The sequence below is a fragment of the Eupeodes corollae genome, chromosome 1 (assembly GCF_945859685.1).
Source record: "Eupeodes corollae chromosome 1, idEupCoro1.1, whole genome shotgun sequence".
NCBI lineage: Eukaryota > Metazoa > Arthropoda > Insecta > Diptera > Syrphidae > Eupeodes > Eupeodes corollae.
This window is the reverse complement of record NC_079147.1, coordinates 266,928,968-266,952,466: the sequence shown is the minus strand read 5'-3', so window position 1 is coordinate 266,952,466 and position 23,499 is coordinate 266,928,968. Positions and strand designations below refer to the sequence as shown.

The following is a 23,499-nucleotide window of genomic DNA, read 5'->3' as shown; positions in this document are numbered from 1 at the left end:
GATCAGTGTCTAGTCCAGTCCACCCACAGAACACGGCACATACGGACACCAGTGTGGTGTCTATGGGTAGCTTAAGAAATTTAAGTATGATGACCATCTTGAATTGGAAAATGGTTTAGTAGAAAAATAATTATTTTTTGGGAAGCATATTCATTAAGGCGACTATGTAATTGTGGTATCTGAGGATCGATAAACTTGTCGAAGAGCCAAAACAAATATAAGTTCTTGTCAGTTTGGTGCGGATTATTTACTGGAAGCATCATTGAAATATTTTTCTTCGAAAACGAAAGCACGAAATTCACAAGTCTTGGTTATATTTTATTTATTTTATGCAAGCTATTAAAAAACGACTTATAGCTAGACTTAAATATATTTCTACTTAGGCTTGGGCTCAAAGGCCCACACATTAGTTTATAATAAACAAAAACTTTTAAGAAACACTTAGAACGAGTTAAAGATTGTTTTTAAGAGAGAAAGGACTGATATGGAGGTCAAAGCTAAAGGGTGTCCCAAAATTAACGCAAGATTTGAATTTGCCGCCATTTGTGCAGTGAAGTGTTGGCAACCCTGAAAAAAAGCAATTTGACAGCTAACAGTATAGGGTTATACGATAGAACAACGTGTCTTCATTATTAAAGAATATTTCAAAAATAGTGAAAGCTTGGCGGCTGCAGTTCGAAAATTTCATACAAAATATGGTCGGAATAGTGTTTTAACTTCGTCAACTGTGAAGAGACTAATTGAAAAATTCATGGAGACTGGATCCGTTGGAGACGCCAGACACACTGGTCGTCCAAAAACAAGCCGTTCAAATGTGAATGTCGAAGCAGTGCGTGAGAGTGTTGCTGACAATCCAGGAACCTCAATTCGACGTCGTGGACAAGAATTGCAAAATTCAAGAACCTCTCTACAGCGTATACTCACCAAAGATCTGTGTTTTCATGCTTACGAAGTTCAATTAACACAACAATTGAAGCCTTATGACCATGGACAGAGAAAAGAGTTCGTTGAATGGATTATTGAACATCAACAAATGGACCCTGATTTTTCGAGCAAAACCATCCTAAGCGATTAAGCACATTTTCATCTTGTTGGCTTTGTCAATCGCCAAAATTGCCGCCTTTGGGGTTCCGAGAACCCACATGTGATTGTCGAAAAACAAATGCATCCACAACGCGTGACTGTATGGTGTGGACTTTGGGCTTGAGGCATAATTGGGCCATATTTTTTGAAAATGATGCTGGTCAAGCAGGGACTGTTACTGGTGCTCGATATCGCGACATGATTACACAGTTCTTTCTGCCAAAATTGGATGATATTGATGTGTCCAATATGTGGTTTCAACAAGACGGTGTCACATGTCATACAGCCCGTGAAACAATTCAATTACTGCATGAGACATTTCCAGGTCGTGTATACTCTCTCGTTTCGGTGATCAAAATTGGCCTCCTAGATCGTGTGATTTAACACCATTAGACTTCTTTTTATGGGGTTATTTGAAATCACAAGTCAAGGTCAACAAGCTTACAACCACCCGATCATTAAAGGAAGAGATTCAACGCTGCATCAACGAAATTCAGCCACATTTATGCAGAATGGTCATGGAAAATTTCAACAAAAGAGTGCGCATGTGCATGCAAAGCCGTGGAGGCCATTTGTCCGATGTGTTATTCCATACATAACCTTATCCTATGTACTTTACGAGTCAATAAAAATATAACTATCGAAAGACTAAAAACGGCGTTTCTATTTAATTCAAATCTTGCGTAAATTTTGGGACACCTTTTAGTATGGACGTTTTTAGCTAAGCGTATCGTTGTTCAAAAAGGCAATAATTTAAATGGTGTTGGGTAAGGCGAAACAAACGGGCTTGTCTGACGTTAATTGGATTATTAAGAATGAATAGAAATATTTACTAGAACAAATGGTGAGTCTATGGTACCTGCTAACAATTTGCATGGAAAGAGAATATCGGCGACTTCGCTGCGTTTTTAGAGAGTTTGTAGATTAAAAAGTTTTAAATGATCTTTATAAGGTTCTTAACACTTCAAGAAATCCAAATTGGAGAAATCTGATTTGTACACATTTAATTCATTGAGAGTGAGATTTCTGATAGGGAGACCAGACCTGACTTACTTATTTAGTTACATAGGTGTTCGAAAATTTCTTAAGCCCACTTTGGAGATTAGTTGGCTTTGTTAATAGTAAAATCAAAATGGGCTCGAAATTTTAACTGAGTATCGCAAATAAATCCTAGGTCACGAATAAATAGAATGAATGGTAACATCGTGCAGATTTTAATCTCGGTAGGAAAGATGGGATTTCTTACGGGTGAATCGTATGTATTTAAGGCATTAAGCTGCATTGAGGTCTAAGAAATTTTTGTCGCCCCAGGTCTGAAAAGAAGTCAAGACCAATTTGGATTTAGACAGAATCAGATTGAGTAGAAATAACCCTTGTTATTTTCATATCACCAGCAATAGAGACAGTTGAATTATCATTGACAATAATAACGCTGTTGATGGTTAAGACAAATAACGAAGGACCAAGGTGGCTCCCGTGAGGGACTCCTGAGTTTGCATAAATGGAATCGGAGATTGAGAACCTAAAATTAAATCTAAATCAGCGGTTCTTAAGGTATACGATCAGAACCATGAAATAACAAGGAGTGCAAAATCAAGGACATTAATTTGAAGATAAATAATTTAAGAAAATAAATAAATTGGGTGGCTAATTTCAGAAAGCACTTTTTCATGACAAGAATTACACTCGGAGAATTTATCAATTCCTCGCAAGAGGCAGTACCAGTGAAAAAAACTTTAGATGGAACAGGTAGGGATAGAACCCAAGACCTCTGACATGAAAGTTGAACGCATTAGCCATCATGCCACGGGTACTCAGATAAATAATTTAGTGACTATTTTTCAGAAAGGATTACCAAAGTCTGCATTGATAACGTCTTCTTCATTTCCTTTCTCTAATTCGTTTAGAGTTTTCGACAAAAATTAAGTTAGATTGGTCATGTTGTTGAGAAGAAAAAACAGGTCTACTAATAAAGCTTGGCTATAATCCTGTAATTCATAACATGATTGTTTGCTCCTTTTTTATGAACAGGAAAAAGTAGGGAACATTTCCAAAACTTTTAGAAGATAGCTTGAGTATTAAAAAGACGAAACAGTTGTGAAATAGAGGGACTTAATATTTTGTCAACAACAATACACACATTTAGTCATGTTCTTCAAGATGATTACTGTACTACCACTACATTCTTGTTGGGGGCCTTAGTTCGAATACGACTACAAAATTTATTAATGGCATCGGGTTTTTGAGATATGTTTGGCCTTTAAGAAATTTGAAAAACATTATATTTAGCTTTTTGAGGCTGTGTTAATTCATGATGTATTTTTTTTCACTACAATTTGTAATTAGTATCCAAATTTATAATCGCTACCTTTAATATTGCGTACGTCAATATTTTCAGTAACTTAGTAACTTTTCAGAAGCTGTTAGGCTTTATCATTCTAACACGACCTTAAGAGATCTCTGAAGCGTTTATCTTAAAACAGTTTTAAAAGAAAAGTGAGAAGCTGTTTAAACGTATATTTTTTTTTCTTATAACGAACTCGTAGGTTTTCCTTCGTTTTTGAAATATATTCAAAAAAATGATAAGATAAGATATTTCAAAACTTCATAATAAAGTAAAAAGAAGACATCTCATAACTTTATAAGCATTTTCAAAGTTGATATGAAGGTTTGCTCTGTTACATAAAGGCATGGACAAAATTTCTGTAAAATTTGTATAAATTATTCCCAAATATCTCGACAATTACAACAATTTTCTAAGTGTTTTAAATGACAATTTGGTTTTTGTCAAAAATTTTTGGCCAAAAGGTTCAGTCGGCTATCAGATAAAAAACGAAGACTCTGTTGTTATGACTGTTTTCGAAGTTTCTCCTTCACACTGTTTTTTTTTTTAATTCCAAAAACTATTATTCATAAGCATTGAGTGATCGTGTAATAAAGCTTATTAAGCGTGACTTGGCAGTCTCTTTTTTTTATTTTGGGTGTGAGTTTAATTTTAGAGTAATCCGCGGGTTTATAGCCTGCGGGAGGTAATCAATAAAGCTAAAATCCCATCAGAATGTTGTGGAACCAAACAATAAATTTGTTTTGAAAATGATAAACGTTTTGTTTTGGTCATTATAGTATTAGAAAATATTATATCTTTTGACTTGTCCTACTTTACCAATGTGATGTCTGATGTAAGTCGTCGTCGGTGCGACGACGCGACGCGACGTTGAAAGCTTAAAGCATCAGGTGTGGTTTTTGAATTTAATTTGCATATAATTAAGAGTTTTGTTTTAAATTTAAAAACCAAACCAGCTGAATTGAACTTAAGATGGTATTATGATTTTGTTGAAAGTCTTAATATAAAAATACAACAACAGAGAATCAAATTTAAAAAAATACGTAAATAGGCTTGAGAACTGAGGATTGATTAAAGAAAGGTTTATCTTAAGATTACACGGTCAGTAAAATTGTAGGTTTATCTAAAGATACTAAGATTTTGTTTATGATTTAGAATTAAAATGCATTTTTATCATAACCGAAAAATTATGTTAAGATGGAAGAATTAGATGTGGCTGATTAGAGAAAATTGAATTTAGACTTATCGTAAAATAAAAGGTTTAAGTTATTATGTGGATGTGGATAAGATAGGCAGATGTGCAAGTATATTGGATTGGACTTCGGAAAAAAAGAACATAATTTAATGTGAAATTAAACATTCTTCTGTTTGGGACTTGATAAGTTTGAACTCTCATTGTGAACGCACCCTTGAACAATTGACCCAAATTGAAATGTCACAGTTTTCATTTAAAAAACAAGGACGAATAAACATTTCTATCATGGTTAAATTGGAGAATTGAGATAGTTGACAGCGGTGTGGTTTTACGTATGCCTCTGGGTGGTGTCATTGGGCCGTTTCTTTTTGTTTGTGAAAATTGTCGATTCTACGAAGAAATTTGGCAGTTTTCTTTTTGTGTAAAAGATAAGGATTAAGCAGTAGGGAAAGGTGCATGAAATTAATACGAGAGTGCCACAAACCACACCTACCAGTGAGTTGACAATTGATATATTGAGAACTCATTTCGACGAATTTTCAATATCCAGATGGTTCGCCTTAATCATGGTAAATCACTCAAACCCAATTTTAGGGCCCGAGTTGATTTGCATAGTTTATGTTTTTAAAGCTATAACAATCAAATTTTTGTCTCGAAAATTGAAAAAGAAACTCGAGTTCAAAAACCTTTTCAGAGGTGTGAACTGTAGCCTATAGGTCAAAGTAAGGCACATAAATCATGATCAAGACCTCAAGTTCAGTTTTGTTTTATAAATCCTTAACTTATATTGCCTGATGCCAAATTTAGATCAATTATTCGAAAACTATTACTTAAGCTTATTTCCGATAAAAAAAATCTTTCAAGCTTATAATTTTTGTATATTTAATTATCCTGATGAAATTCCATCCTTAATTCCTTCCATCCGAATCAAGGTACAATATAGGCTTACACCTACTTCATCCTCGTATACGCTTCAATAGATAATAGATTGCATTAAAGACAAAAATTACGGTCCTGAAATTACTATGGGAGCACTTGAATTATTGATTGCTTCTTTTTTCCCCCTCGACTCGCAGTAATTTCATTTTTGTTTTTACGTTAAAATATCCTTCTCATGTGGTCTCGCTTAGTCTCTCGATTACGAGCAAAATGATGTCGTTGACTATGGCACTCGCAGCGCAGTATATATCTGTATAAGGACATGGTTTTGCTTATTATGTATGTTGACGATAAACACGACGGAGACGAAGAAGAAGTTGGCACTAAAGGATGTATATCTATATTTTTGTGTGCAAACGTTGGAACTTATAAGTGCCCATATCTTCCACTTCTTATTCTTCTGGCTGGCTGCTGGGTTAAGAAGTAATTTAAGTGCCAAGTGCGGCTGAAGAAAAGGGGGCTGCTATATTTTGCTATACCTATCGTGGTACTACCTTCAGTCAAGACTCTTGTTTTAGGCTTAAATCCAACCAACAAAATCAACAACAAAAACAAAAACAGCACCACTAAACATATACCTTCGTACCTTAAACACGTCCTATAAGCTATAAGCTATACAGGTACCAAACAAAGCAGGAATTGTGAATGGTAAAGAGAACAGGTGCGAATTAATATGTAGTAAGTGGCTCGTTTGGTTTGAATTTTTCATATAAACTCGTCCTCATATCCAAACAACCAGTAACCAGCAACCTTTATGTAAGCAATGAACCTCTTTTGGCACATACCTAGTTTGAAATGAGACAAGCCAAGAGTGTAGAAGAGGCAGTTCTGATGATGGCGCAACGCAAAGGAGGAAGATGATGTTACTTTAAGAGAGGAATATGTGACTTGACACCTTGGGTGTGATTTTGTGTTAGCAGAAGACGACGTCGACGACAACGACGACACACGAGTGCTTTCTGGATTTTCTGTTTTTCAGCTTTTTTTTTCTGGAGGACACTTTTATGATACTCGGGAAAAGAAAATTCTTGAAAAAAAGAAAACAGCAAAAAGGATTTACATCTGTGATTTTGGTGATTTATAAATCTGTGAGAAAAAGAGGAGATTTAGTAATGCGATTTTTTGTTGTTGTTTTTGAATTATGGATATAGGAAACGGAGGGGTTTTCACATCATTTTTCTCATTTCTTTAGGGAAAATAAGATGGAAATGGTATTATAATCGAGGGTAAATTTGTAAAGGTTTCTTAAGAAATATTTCGTAGAAGCAAAACCTCCTTGGGGTCCCTATAGGTGTTTTATAATATTTTTTAAAACTTGATACATTTTGTTTTGTAAAAGTCTCGAAAACTACAAATTTCTGTCAATTTTATTCCAAAGAACCTTAATTTAAGTTATTGATCCCTTTATTAAAAAAGATAGATTAAGTCAAAAAAGTCAGGTCGTCAGAACGTTGCACAAACTCAGGTACTCAGAGTTGCATTTTAAAAATCGCTTTATAACAAAATTATTTTATCTGCAATACTTTTGCAAAAGTTTAACAAATTTAGTAAGAAAATCGAGAGTCTTGGTTCCAGATTGAATGGCAACCTGAGTTAAGTCATCAAATGTGGTTAGTTAATCTTGGATCACTATTTTTATTATATTTTTTTTAGAGTTTTGAGTATTTTATGTAACTTAGCAATGATTTATTTTAAGAGCGGTTTTTAAAAAACGGACTTAAGGATTTCACAAAAATATTGAGGACTAATTTGATAATAGTATTCTTGTTTGTTTCGATTGTTTTTATCAGAGATTTTATGTTTTCTAATGAGTATACATTCAAGACGTTTGTTAGCACCTTGCAAGTGCCATGGACACATTGCGAGCATTCGGGAAGAAAGATAGAGTTTGAAAGAATGTGTTTGTGTGCATTGAGTTTGAATAATGTAAATCGTAAATCGATAAAAATTCGCGTCTTACGGCAAAAGAACGAATTTTTGAATTTGACTGTACGATTAAAGTTTTGTTCGGAATTGTCCAAGGAACACAAAGGTTTTATTTTAAGAGCTGAGCGTACTGCCATCAACAGTTTTAGAAATTCCGTTTTATTGAAATAATCCAATATAATGAGAAAATTGTGTTTATTCTAAAGCATTCCGTCATTATTTATCATATTTTAATTGACTGCATTCAAAATTGTGATATTAAAACTTTTTCTCCATGACAAAAATTATGTTGATTTAAAACTCAGTTTCAAAAATGTGTACTTAAAAATATTTCAATGATATTTTTGAAGAAAAATCTCTATCATAGTAAAAGCGTGCGAAGAACACTTTACGTCTTGTGAACAATATAATCAATGTGATTTCTCCAAGTAAGTTTTCGGTTGAAAACTAAACCTAGGTTCTTGGTGATGGGTTTCAATGAAATCTATACGACAAGAATTTAATTATGAATCAGCGTACAAACGAACTGTGCAGTGTTTTACAACAGAAGGAAGTTCACTGACATACATTGAAAATAGCAGGGGACCGAGAATAGATCCCTGTGGTACTTCACTACTAATTAATACAAATTCGGAAAGGACTTTATTGATTTCACCAGCTTGTAGTCTGTTGGTTAAGAAGAGTTTATTAGTCAAGTTTAAGAGTTTGTCACAATGTAAAAAAGGTTTATTATACCAAAGGACTTTGAAAAGTCAAAAAACACTAAAAATGTTGCATAGTGAAGATCAATGGCCTTTCGAATATCCTCTGTGACACTTATTAATGTTACAAATACAATTATTTTTCCTACGAAAACAAAAGTGCTTGGAAGTTAAAAAATGTTTACCATTAAGAAATCCAAGTATTTGAGCTTGGTCGGTTCCTTCAAAAATTTTTAAGTGAAAAGGTAAAAGAGATCTTAACCTAAAATCATCACATTTGGAGGACTTAGGCACTGGCATAATATTTGCCTTTTTTCATTGAATTGGAAACTCACTTGTCGAAACAATTAAAATAAATATTTGAGTTATGCATGGAAGAAGGACTGGCAATGCAAGTTTAATAAGCGAGCGATGCATTTGATCAATACTTGCTGCAGGTGATTGCCTAAAACCTGGTTTAGGCCAGCAATGCAACAAGACGTCATCTGCCGCATCGGCACATCAAAAGCGGCGTTCAGTATGCTTTCAAAAATTTCGAGGAATAACTCTATCAGCTTAAGAACAAAGCTATGACTGTTCCGCACAAATATCGAATCTGTGCTTCTTTATGGGTGCAGCACTTAGAAGGTTACTTTAGCTTTTACAAGAAACCTGCAAATCTTCGTGAACAGATGTCTTCGTAATATCCTAAGGATTTTCGGTCCAAACCATATATGAAATCAGGTCATTCAAAGAAAGACATACCAGGAACCTATAGACTCTATAATACGAAGGCGTAAGTGGCAATGGATTAGACATACGTTTCGAAAAGGTAATGACTGCATTGCAGGCCAAGCAATCCACTCACACAAGAAGGATGAAGATCTGGACGACCGAGAAGCACATGGTGCAGGAGAGTCGAGGCGAAATCAGCGTCACTAGGCAAAAGTTGGAGAGAGCTGAACACATGCCACTTAAGGGTTCCCAACAGACTTAACAGGTCTGAGGATCTAAGTAAGTACTGCGTTGAGATATTCTACTAGTTGGCCAAGTGAAGACTGAGAAAGACTTAGATCAAAATTTACACCTAAAACATCACTATGAAGTAAGAGGTAGTTTATGTTTTTGAAATCCCTGTTTTCTAAGTACGTAAGTGTGAATATGTCTTGAGAACATTGAAACCGATAATGGATCGTTAAGTAAAACTTTGCTTTTGTCACTAATAATAAACAGATTCAGCAAATAGGTTCGAAATTAAAAAAAAAAGTTGGAATTTTGTGTTTTCACTGGGTAAGGATTAAGTGAGCTAAGTTCCTCAACAAAAATGTATTTTCACCAAGAAGGTTGCAATTAAAGTCACCACACAAGCTAATGTTGAGATACAACTCTGAAAATTCGTCTTATTTAAAAAAAAAAAGTAGAATGAAAAAAAAAGTTCTAAAAGGTCTGTAGATTGTACCCATAAGAATTTTGTCGTTACTATTTTTAACGGGTTTCGATTGTTTTGTTCTCTTCACTCTTCTCGACATTTAATGATTTTTGGATGGGAGTGTTAATTTTGCGAGAAGTACCGGAACGAGAAATTTTATTGTTGAGTTTGTAATAAAAATGTGCAGTTTGGAGGGATTGAAACACTTGATGAATTATTTGCATTTAATTTAGTGAAAAAACCACTTTAAATGCACAAACAACACATTTTTAGAAAAAAAATAAAATAACTACAATGCTTTGGTAAGTGAAAGTATTGAAATGTTGAAATGATTTAAGGTAAAAAACACACATCTACTCTGTAGCTATCATGAGGATCATTTTTTTTTACTGACGGATGTTTTTTGTTTTGGACGTGTGATTTTTCAACCTGGAAAACTTTTTAGTTAGCCATGACATTTAGCTATATCATTTATTTCTTCTTTTACTTCAAGAAAATGTTTCACACAATTTTGGAACAACTCCATATTGTTTTTAAAAAATGCACTAAAGTCCTTTATTTATATTTAACAACAAAATAAAACACAAACCGCATATACATAAAACCAAAAACATTTAAACAATCTGAATCAAATAAATATCCTTGTTCCTTTTTTCTTTCACCACAGGAAAAAAAAAAGTTTGTATATTCTTTCCAGGTCAATAAGTTTTATTTTTACCATATCGGCTTCAAAAAACACCCTTTCTCGTATAGTGTATAGCTCGTTTCACTCTTCGTTAAGTTTTCATCTCATTGTTGTTCTTGTTGTGTTGTTTTTTCAACACCAATCCTCTTTCAATCAGAAGATTCAGCCAAAATACTCCCATTTGGGATTTCAAGCCTGGTTATCATCATCTCACCTATGAACGCGCATATAACTGTAACTTCGCTGGGCGCTTTTGCTGCGATTCTAGTGTAATAATAATTTCAGCTTTTTTACGTTCTTTTTGTTGTTGTTGTTGTAATGTTTAACGAAGAAAGGTGTCTGAGATTGAATGGATGCACTCAAAGTGCACACACTGTGATGATGATGCTGAATGTACTGCGAAGTGTTCATTTCGTTGTGCATTGTGTATATTAAACCCCTCATCTATACCCTCGCATTACACCTCGAAGACCTACCTACGCTCCAACCGCCCCCCCACCCCAAGCTCACCCATCCTTATATCCAGACTTGGTCTTATTATAACGTGGATCATGATTTTTTTTCGTTTCATGGTTTTATATGGATAGCCGAGGCAACATGAAGATGAAAAACTGAAAAGTTAACCACTTCTGTCAAGAAGAATATACCTACACGGTACACCGTCTATACTTATATAGAAGAAGGGAAAAAAGAAAAACCTTTAATGAAAAAAGAAAACACAACACAAAAAGGATAACGAAACCCCGGGAACGAAGTCAACATTACATACGAGAAGAGTATACACAATTCCCAAGGATTTAGTGTTTCGAGGGTTCGTCTGCCCTGATGCAACTTTGGTGGAGATAACGTATGTATGTACCTACTATAGGAAGGCTCGCGAAAAAAAAAACAACAACAACGAGAACATATAATAGGTACCTTGGTTCATTCCTTTAATGAGCAAACAGATTGCACTTCATTTTTGCAAGATTACGGCCCACATTTACACTCGGGGACAAATGATTTGGTTCGTCTTTTTTTTGTTGAAAATTGGGTTTCAGAGAAAAATCCTGGAGGTCCAGAGTAAATTTGAAGACAGATATGAAATTTTAACATAAGAGTGGTTAAGCACATGAATACTCAACCCACTGTCGAAAATCATTTTGTCAAACCCTTAAGCTTCTTTTTTAAACACGTGTAAGGACTACAGAATTCTACTTCATATATTAGAATTACAACTACTTGAATTTACTTGCAACCAAGTAAGAGTAAATTTTATTACAGGTCTGTTAAAAACTTAAACCACACATTTTAAGGGGTTTAATCCTAAGTTTCATCAGGAAAATCGTAAAGATGTCGGAACTATTTCTAGTAGCTATAGTCCTAATAACATTTTGTCTAGTTCTTTAAACTATATAACGGCGATGATGAATCGAATTCCGCTGTAAGGGAGATTTCATTCAATCAAAACAATTTCAACATTGACGAAGTAATAATAGCTATATCCTATTTGAAGTCCCGCTGCAGAATTATTCAAACAGGCGATGACTTGATAAGGAGTATGCACCAATTTGGTCGGAAGAAAGCATGCCCAATGAAGGTAATCTCAAAAAAAGAGACCCTCTGTGCCAACTAAAGATGCATCGGTCTTCTGAACGTCATATGTAAGATAAATAAATAAATTGGGTGGCGCAGCAGACCGTTGAGAACTAGGGCCTAGTGACTTACAACTCTCAACCATTTCTATGTGCAAGTACTGTTGTTAAGGATGGAGGGGACCTACAGATTTAAGCCGAACCTCTAATTTGAGAAAGCGCTTTTCATGACAAGAATTACTCTTGGAGAAATTGTTAATTCCTCGCAAGTCCAACGCACTAACCATCATGCCAAGGGTACTACACACGTGTAAGATACTTTCTGCCATACTATGAAAACATCTGAAGCCGTTCGTCAACAATTGGTTTGTCCTTATCAGCGTGGCTTCAGACCAGAAAAGTTTACCATTGACCAGATCTTGGAAAAAACCAAACCGTGTATAACAGCATCTATAGGAAGTAGCTTTACATAGCTTATTTGTTTGTGCAGAATGATGATGGGAAATACACCCTGCTATATCAAGTTCAGAAATATCTTACCGATATATTTGATGTCAAAAAAGGTTAACGACAAGAATTCTTCAACACCGTTCTAGAAAGATGTGCAAGACTCAATCGTCAACACTAGAGGCACAATCTTCAAAAGGTCCATTCAATCACTTGGATACACTGATGATATTGACATAATTGGAAGATCTAAACCTGATTTGAATGGCACTTGTTTTTAAAAATTGCGATTGAAGCGAAGAAGGTGGATTGAGTGGGCAATGAGGGCACTACCAAGAATATGCTGTCATTAAAAAAAAAGACATTGAACCAAAATGTCTTGGATAAAACGTCACCCTGAACAGCTATAACTTTGGAGCAGATAAGGACTTTGTCTACCTAGGTACTACTATAAATTCAGACAATGGTACCAGCGCTGGAATCAAATGGAGAATAACTCTTGCTAATCGACGCTTCTTTGACATCTGATCAACAACTTAAATCACCTTATATAAGGCGCTTATAAGCGCGGTTTTCATATATGGCTCTGAGGCTTCTAGCGAAAAATGCTCCGTGTGGTTTTTGGTTCCGTCTACGTGGAGATTGGAGTAAGAAGTACGAAGACGAACTTTAAAGGCTCTAAAACGACTTAGATCTCTAGATCATGTAGAGCGAATGGACATCAATGCTTTAGCCTGGAAGGTCTTCGAATCCAATCGTAAGACACGGTGCAATAGAGAGAGGTAGACGCAGGTGGCGCTCGGAGATGGGAGAGGATCTCAACCAACCTAGCTAGGGAACGAGCTGGCTGGAGACGCATTTTGGTTGAGCCTCAAGTCCATCCAAGACTCTAGCGCTGCCTTAAGCAAAAGAGTAGAAGTGAGAAAGTTAATATAAGAATTTTACGATATCAATCTAAAAATAAATAAACGACTGTTATAATCCATTGTAATGGAGTGTACGAAGTAATATTATTTTATTTTTCTTATTTTGTTCCTTTTCTTTTTTGTTTGCATTCAATGTCGAAGTAAAATGCGCGCGGTTGCAGTTAATATGAGCGTGAATGGATGACGATGACGGCGCGCAACCATTCCGCATAACATATCTGGAATGCAGATAGGTACGGATTGCTGCATTGGCAGGTGTTGGCGCGTGCAGTAAATGGAATTGTTTTCATTTTTAAATTTTTTTTTTGTTGTTTATTCATCTCAATTTTCACACTCACCGGTTTATAAGATGTTATCCAAACGTGCTTGTTTTTATTATCTGAAAGAATTACAAGAAAAAGAGGGGAAAAATGTTAATTAATTAAGTTTGGACATTTTTTACTTATTTCTTTTTTTTGAAAAGGGTTAAGTTAAGGATATAGGTTTTACTTCTTTTCTATACATAACAAAATTATAAGATAAAACCAATTTATAAAAATAGGGTAGGTAAGGTATGCATAACTAATTTAAAAGATTTGATTAAAATGATTGCAAGAAATTTTGTTTATTTTAATTTGGGATTTCACCTTTGCTGAACGAAACAAAATTAATTTATTTTTTGACATTTTAGTGACAAAATTTATTTAACCTAGAAAATATTCAAGACAACCCACGCAAAACAGGGACAAAGAACTTCGAATATATTCACGCGGAATGTTAAGTCCCTTATAATAGAGCACATGCAGTCCAAGAATTAGCGGATGCTCAAGCAGATATCACATCCATCCAAGAAGATAGAAAATGAACAATTGCGATATTTACATTGGTTACTACTACTGAGAAAACCAACAACACTTATTTGTATGCGGTTTTGTAATTGGAGCCCGTCCAAGGCAACAAGACTTGAGCTATAATTGCATGAACGGGCGCCTCATGCGTTCATGACTTCAAGTTTCCAGACACAAGATAAAAGAGAGAGATGCTGGAAGAAGACCCAACTTCGAATTTCAACAATCGCAAGGGATCGCCATATCCTTCTTTCGAAGTTCAAAGGTTCAAATGCAGAAGTGAAGTTCGAAAGTTTTATGATCAAGTGAAACAATTTTTACAAGTGCATAAACGTCGAATGAAGCCTGCAATGACGAAAGTGAAAATATTTTAGTAAAACTGCAGTCAATGCTGAGGATATGGAAGGACCACTTCTGCACACTGTATAACGGTGACACCGAACCGAATTCCACTGTCAGGCAGGATGATCCATTCAACATAGACGACGAAAGCCAACAATCCTATCCTTCCAACTTAGACGAAGTAAAGATTGCCATATCTAAGCTGCAGTCTAACAAACCGCAGGAGCAGATGGCTTGAATTCCGAGCTCTTTAAAGGCGCTGTACATACCAACTTATCTGTCGAAAGAAAGTTTGCCCGATGAATGGATCCTAAGAATCGTTTGCACGACACTGAAAAAAGGATACCCCCTAAACTGCGTCAACTATAGAGAAATCAGTGTACTAAACATGGCTTGCAAAATCTTTTCTGTCAATAAAAAGAAAATTCCTTATCAGTTTGATTTAAGACAAGAAAAGTTTACAGTCCATCAAATATTTTAATTACGGTAGATCCTAGTAAAACTCATCAACATTGACACCCACCATCTTTTCATCGATTTGAAGACCGCATATGACGGCATCTACATGGACAAGCTGTATAAAGCCATGTCTAGTTTTGGCATCCCTCCCAAACAAGTCCGTTTGTTCAGGATGACCATGCAGAACTTGCGTTGCTCCATAAATGTTGGAAACGTTTTAACCGAACCTTATGATGTAAAAAAAAGGCTTTAGATAAGGTGATGAGTTGTCATAAGATTTCATGACATCAAAACTAGAGACTAACTTTCAGAAGTCTGTTCCAAAATATGCTGATGACATTGACATTATCGTGTCAAAGGTTGTTTCCGGTTTGTTCTGCATTGTTCCAAAAGCTTTATTGAAAACTACCTAGAAATGGGGGTTTCAGACCTGAAAATCTATTTGTTTTTAATTGTTCCAGGTTGTTCTAAATGTTCTGAACATTGTTCCGAATTGTTGAACCTTTCAAAATTCCAGCTTTTGTATTTTTTAAGATGATAGAAAGTGTTCTAACCATTGTTCACAAAACTAACAGTCGTGAAATGTACATTTTAAAAGATGTTGCCCACTATTTTTTTTTAATGCAAAATAAGTCTCCGCAATAATTATGCCTACATTCAAAAAAATATTCCCAGCCCCCAAATTTAAAAAAAAATTTATATTCATAATCACTCAAATCAAATTGTTTCTAGGTTTCATTCAAATATGTTCAAGAATAAAGATATTATGTCCAAATAACAATTAACAGTGTACCATTCTGTCAACTATATTCTGGTCCCCTTTTTCCGAAATTCAAAATTCCAAAACTTATTTACAATTGTGCCTGGGCTTCTCCAAACTGTTCCAGAGATTCGTTTCTTAAAATTGATTTTTAGTATGAAAAATTTACAAAAAATGCTCCCCCGACCCTATTTTTCCAAAATCAAAAACTAAAAGCTGTTTTCTGTCCAAAATCACTGAAATCAAATTGCTTCAAAGATTCATTCAAAAATGAAGATTTTAAGCAGAAAAAAATGTTATTGAACAATCTTGTTAATTGCTTTGATATTTTATTCATTTAATCATCGTTGCCACTTTTCAAAAATTAAACTCTTCAGTTTTTCATCAATTAATTTAACTCAGCTATTATTCTTATCTAGCATTGATCAAATGATATTTTGGGATTTTTGTACCTACATCCTATAAGTTAAACTACTTTAAATCTACATGATCCAATTTTCATAACCCGCTTCGGACATACTGACACTCGATTTAGATCCGCCAGTATTTTCAGAAAGGCTTTGGAACAATGCGAAACAAACCCTAAACAACCCGGAACGACTTTCAAAAATAGGAAAATCAAAAAAGCGCGGGCTAACTTCAAGCTTTCAAACTTCCCCTAAAATCAATGGTGGTTTTTAGGAATTTCAATTAAATATAAAGTATAACGGAGAAGAAGTTTGTTGTGTGCGGCCCTAGTTCACACAGGACTGTAGCGCCACCTTAAGTAAGTAATTAGGTATAAATAGCCCGAAAACAAATAAAGTGAATTAAGTTACTACAGATAAACAAATAAAAACATGGGATTAACTATTAAAACGATATCAAAATGCAATCAGGATAAAAGAAGACATTTTTTAAACAATTCAATTAAATTGACTAACGATTTGTTGTTCTTAAAATAAACGATAACAAAAACAACTTTTACTAAATTGAGTAAAGTATGCAGCACACAATTAACAGTTTATATATTTATTAAAAACAAATTTCTCATTTCCCTGCCAATCAGTTCGAAAAACCACAATTTATTGACGACAACATAAAATAATGATGTTCAATTGAAAATATACAAAATAATAATATATTATTTAACAATTGCATTTCAAATTGCATATTTATTGCTTCGTTTAGCATTTCTCCCATCATCATCATAATCATAATCATCATCGTTCATCCCTATATAATAAATCAGTTTCGATTTAAATAAATCTTCAAAACAAGCCTCATAGTATTCATAATAAAACCGAAATCCATAAACCAACACATAATGCAGACGTAGATGTTTATGTTGAAATAAATGTGAAAGCGCATTTTGACAAGCTTAAAACCCGCAGTTATTCAAAACTGTCCCATTCATGTCCACTCCACGACACATTGCGCACTCAAAACATGTCACGCATAACTCATTTAACATTTCAAAAATTTACATTTTTAGTTAATTCAAACACACTGATAGCCAAGTGCAATCAAATTCAATCATAAATATGCATGCATTCGAAATGCACTGCACTGCATTGGCACTATTTATTAATATTTATATTTTATAATGCACACGCCAAATGAAATTATTCAAAATTCTTGTCATTGCAAACTGTCGAACCGAAATGTACATAAAATGAGTTGAAGTTTTCAAGAGTAAAACTTCATTTTCCAATTGAAAAAGTGTGTTTGCTTGCCTTCAAAAACATAACATCCCAATTCAACCGCGGCTATAATATGCAGTGTTTTTCTATATTACTTGCAGTCAGTCATTTGTGTTTTATGTTTTTCTTTTTTTTAAATCTAAAACCATAAATATATAAATTATTTTTTTGAACAATTGACAAAACCATCATTTTACGACCGCGAGTTTGTTGGCAGCATCCCACTATTCATAACACTCTCAAGTCGGTGAAAGTCATCTGAACCAAAGTTTTATGGTGGGAATGGGAATTTTGACATGGAACACTATTGTTTAATAAAAAAATATTAACTTATTTTTAGAAATTAAAAAAGTATGTGCATGAATTACATTGGATAAAATACAAAACACGGGCTAGTGTGACCAGTTTATCAACTATTTTTTGTTGAGAATTTTGTCTTTAAAATAATTTGTATGATTTTTATTGATATTTACAAAAAAAATAAATTCGTCTAAATGTCTTAACACCTTTAAATAACACAATCTGACAGCAGCTATACGTAGATAGAGTGTATGGAGACACCATACCTTCTGATCTTTCGGGTGTCTTTTTGTAGTGCTGTATTTTCTATGGGCTATAAATTCTAAGTTAATATTTAACATTGACTTGAAGCTTTGTTCAGTTGATTTTCTTCTTCTGTCGAAATTCCCTTGAATTCAAAACTTATCGTATTATGTTTATGGACATGATTTGAATTATTTACTTTTTATATTTGAAAACTAGCTGACAAAACAAACGTTGTTAAAAATTATTGGTAGAGAATATTTTGCTAGTATATAAGTGGGAGAGGTAAAGAGCACTGTAAACGGTGACAAAATATTAAAATAATAAATCACAAAACAATTTTTTTTAATTTGTTAAAATTAATTCATTTAAATTATTGTCCGTGTGAAAAACATGAAGTGCCGCAGATAGACATCGTTTAGCCCTGAGACTTTTTTATAGTCATTCCAAATGCCGTTCTAATTGGAAATCGAAGATGTTTGAATAGAATTGGCACATCTGTGGGTATAATAGGGATTCGCGGTTATAATATTCGGAATTTTCCATTTAGAATAATGGCTTCGATAACCTTTTCCATTAATTACTAATCGTGTTCCGTTGCACAACTGTCGTGTGTTCAAATTACGAAACAAAATTACTGGAGATCCAACCTTCAGTTGTAAATTATGTGGCATGCCTGGTAAATGGCAAAGACAAAGAGCTCATAAACTCAGTTGTATAATTTACAGCTTCGGTAGCATCACAAACTGTACCGATAGATTTGTATGATACCAAGTCTCCTGGTAACAAATGTTCTTGAGATTTAATTCGTTGACATCAACATTTTTGCTGCTAAAATTGCACTTTCTGCCAGCCACTTATGATTTGTATATTGTATGTGTACATACTCCATCGAGAAATATGTGGTCCGTAAGTGCATCTTTTGAATTAATAACTGTGCAGAAATTGACCGGTAATTTTGTGCATGCAGTTTCTTCTGTAGTAACTTTTCGGTCGCCTTGAGAATGTTTCAGCGGACAGATCTTGAAGCATTTGAACGCGCATATTTACTTTCAGTTTTACATTTTTTAACATTACGCCATAGTAGCGATGATTTTAAGCACACGTTAATCTCATCAGCGTACGTTGAACGCGGAATACAGGGAAGTGTTTGCCTGAAATCACCTGAAAGGAGTAACAGAGTGCCATCGTATTTTAGCAAAAATTAGCGAAATAAAGAATGTTTTGTCAGTTCCAGCTGATGCATTCAAAAAAAAATCCACCTTTTCGTGCCGAAACTGCGAGCATGATGTGGTCAAATGATTCTTTGTTCTTTATTCATCAGTGGGACATTGTGAACAACAGTCGCTGCTATTTCTACAATATTGTATTGTACTTCATGGTTCAATTCAGTGTCTATTAAATCAGATGCATTTCGATTTGATGAATGCTTATCGAAATGGTGAGTGATAAGTTTGCAATATGATAATGCAAAAATCCTAAAAAGCAATTAATGCTTCATTGTGCATAGCGTCACTGAATTTTATCCTAAAATCTTTGCACCGTGAACGATATTGATGCAATTAAAAAATAGCACTTAGGAAAATAAAAATAGATGAAAACCCATGCTCAGACCTACCGAATGTATATGCGAAATTTCATTGAAATTGGTTAAGCCGTTTCCGAGGAGTATGGCAACTTATACACTGTGACAGGAGAATTTTATATATTAGATATTAAAATTAAATTTTTACTGCTTTAAACTTTGTTGCTAAATTAACTTTATACTTTTAATTGGGGACTGGAACTAGAACATAAAATGAATCAGAAATTCAGACCTACTAAATCGCTCAGCTCCTCAGCTCCTGCTTTCTCTCCTCTAATGTTATAAAAAACAAAAGCAACCTTAAGACAAATATCTTAGAAATATTAAATAAACCTAACTAATAATATCCAAATGATAAATTTTATTTTAACACTACTTAAACTTAAATTATAATACTTTCAATACAAAGAGCCGATAGTCTAGCGGCTAGTGCTTTTAAATGTATTATTTGTAATATATTTTAGTATGTTACTGATAAAAATAAATAAATAAAATTCATCAATTTTTGACCAATAAACGATTATTGGGGGGTTATATGAACCATAAAGCTTATACTATTAAGTTGTTTAAGTAAAGATTTCCTCTTAAGATTTTCTAGTAATTAAACTATATTCATCAAAAAGCAGTCACCATTTCATTTCATCTTATTTTATTTATTTTTATTTTATTTTATTTTTGAGTGCCACAATAAAGTTTATGTTCAACTTATTTGTTTACCTTAATTTACTTTTATTTGAGATTTAGAGAAATTATCTACTTAAATGCAATTATTTCCTTAAATTCAAAAACCAATCTTTTTTCTCTCTACAATTTTTAAGTTTTGTTGAGATCAAAATATTTTTCAAAGGTTTACGCAACCAGTCATTTTTAAAAATTTGTCTCCTTGTATCAGGTCCAATCTACTAATAAGCAGACTGATAACGAAAGTAATAAAAGACTATTGGGTCTGGAAAATACGTTAAAAAAACAGAAAGTTCTTCAAATCAGAATCTGTTTTATATTCCTACACATAAAGATCACATTTTTTTGGAAAACTTTTATATTTTTCAGGCGTTCTTCGAATTTATAGAAATGCCAACAGAATATTTTATTTTTTGGAAAAAGCTACGTTCAACACATTTTCTAACATTTTTGAGTGAAATGCACCAAAAACACTCGAAACTATTGTATTTTAGCTCTTAAATATAATAAAAATGTACAAATTAGTTCAAATTAAATATTTAGTTAATCTAATAACTTTAGACCTTGATATATGTAAATATTAGGTTAAGATACACATTACGTTATTACGTCAGCCTCCTTCAGTGCTGTATATATATCCTTTTAACTTGCATAATAATGTCGGGATGAACTTTCTTGCCAAAAAGTTAACCCCCGTGTCACTTTTATTTGGGATAGACGTCATAACGGCATTGAAAGAAATGCCCTTCATAGCTCACTTATGGAAATGGTAAATATTTCTCTTGGCTGTAAAGCTGTAAAGGGCAAAACCTTCACAATTTATGACATAATCCAACCGCATGTGGAACAGTGTAGTGGACTGTATTATACATATCTGGGAAGATATGGCTTATCTATAACAAAAACTGTGCTTTCAATATTTAATGCGGATCCAGGCATTAGTTTAGTTAGAAAGACTAGTTTGGAAATAGCCAGGGGCATTGCTACTGCAATATGTATCGGACACTAGCTAATAGGCGAGCATGCACCAAATTTGAATATACTTCATAATACTCATTGCCGTAGCTGCGGAAACGGACATGGAAGGGAAACTGTAATTCACTTTCTCTGTAAATGTCCTGCCTTGGCCAGTTCTAGAATGTAAACCTTTGGAAAGGCATTATTTAACGATCTTGTTCAATTTCCCGAAATGAAAATCATAGAACTGATTTCTTTTGCTGAAACGTTATTACACAAATTTGTTATATATTCCCTTTTCTCAATCCACAGGTTACATCAGTTTATGGTGTCAAAATGTGCTTCTAATTCAGTCATGTAGAAATGGGCTTTTTAAAAATTCAGAGAAATGCTACTTAAATTATTACATTCGTTAGAAATGTTGGTCACACTGATCCCAATAAAATTCATAAAATACTTTCAGATCCAGATATTGTATACAATAAGCTAAAAGCAAAATGTAAAATGATTTTTGAGATCTTATTTTCATTTTGAAATTACAACTAAAACTGAACTGACTGAAAGTCTAAAAGGAATCTAATGTATATCTTATAGTTATTGTGAAATGAAAAGTGAAAAACCCAGGAAAACATTTAAATTTCATCATCGACATAATCATTATCATTGGCAGATATATAAACCTATTCGTACTATGATGGTGGTTCTGCATGCTGAGTTTATGGATTCTGTACTCTTTCTTGTGTATCATTTTTGATTGAAATAGGAGGTTAAAAACGTTTGGATCGAAGATGTAAATTATAAAAATAGCATAAGAAGGAGTATTAGATATTTTCTTAAAGTAAAATATGTATAAAATTGTTGTATGTTTGAACCTACGGATTTTATTATTTGAATCAATACATAAAATTGTTAATTTATTGAAACAATAATTATTTAATCCACAGACGTTTTGAAAATAAGAATCACGTGGTACTCGGCACGTAGCTACTTGCTGTTTATTGCAAGGTCTAAATATATGACTCTATGTACTCAAGATTGATAAAAGCCGCCAGCGATGGAAATGTATGCACGAAGTCCATATAAAGGTTTTAAATTAACTAACTTACTTTTAAAAAATTGGTCAAATAGGACAAGTTTTGAAAAACCTTAACTTTAAAATTATGTAGCAAATTTTTGTTTTGTTCAATTACATGTATTAATTATATACGAAACTGTACGGTTTTTAATTCAATGTTTACAACTGACCAAACTTATATTTTAAAATTGTGATTTATGTTCATTAGTTACTAGACCGTTTAGTACCCGTACGCACTTCAGGACTGTCATACTAGAGGTCTTGGGTTCGATCCCTGTCTGTGCCATCTACATTTTACTTCCTCTTGCAATGAATTGACAAAACTTCCAAGAGTAATTCTTGTCAAGAAAAGTGCTTTCTCAAATTGGCCGTTCGGATTCGGCATAAAACTCTAAGTCCCCTCCATCCCTGACAACAGTACTCGCACACAGGAATGGTTGAGAATCGTAAGTCACTAGGACTAATTTCTCAACGGATTATTGAGCCACTTGATTTGTGTATTAGTGATTTGACCAGTTTAAGCAATTTAAGTAGTTTCATAAGGTAAGACTATTTATTTAATTTATTAATTTTTATTTCGGCGTTGTACAACAATCATTGCCTAAAGTCCAAAAATTTTAAAACAGTAGAAGTTAAGAATTATTTCTAATTTTAATAACAGTTTTAAAAGGTTGACTTATATCTCATGAATTTTCACACTCGTTTCTTTTAAGAAAAGTAACCATATTTTTGGGGTATGATATGATGCTCACACTTCATTTAAGGTGGTAAAAAAGTCCCTTGTACCATTTATGAGCATCTCGCAATGTACCTTAACTGTTTCTAAGATTCTCTTACAAATATAAACTTTTGTTTACCTTTATATGGAATTTGAAATATTTACTTTGAGCCCTTCCTTCAAGACAAGTAACATTCCAATGCACATTACATATATGTAAATTTCTTAACATATTTTTTATTGACTAAACGAACTTGATTTGAAACAAGAACAAACCCATGCATTAAAAAAAAGACAAGACTCAATCCTTTTCAAACTAGTAGAATATCACATATGGCCAAGCCCATAAATCACTTTAACATGAACGCAAATCGTTTTTAACTCGAACGGACAGTAATTTTCAGCCCAAATGGACAATTTGTGTAATTTATAAACGCGACAAGCTTCAAACAAAATACACCCCAAAGACATGATCACAAATATGTACATTGAAGGTTTACTCTAACCTGGTATACCTTGCTGGCTATTATGTGCCTTCCACAAGTCTACTTTAATGACCATAAAATACTTTTTGACAGTTGTAATGTTTTTCTATAGGTGCCTATCTTTCAACTTGTGCCAACATACATTAAAAAAATAAAT

General features: G+C 33.6%; 1 protein-coding gene across 1 annotated transcript in view; it reads right to left on the bottom strand.

Moving 5' to 3' along the window:
• The window catches only part of LOC129943028 (frizzled-2), a 315,230-nt gene that overhangs the window by 153,171 nt on the left and 138,560 nt on the right, over positions 1-23,499 (bottom strand). Inside the window, exon 3 of the mRNA XM_056052232.1 lies at positions 13,567-13,607. The gene's annotated coding sequence lies outside the window, so the exon portion shown is untranslated. The remainder of the gene's footprint in view (positions 1-13,566; positions 13,608-23,499) is intronic.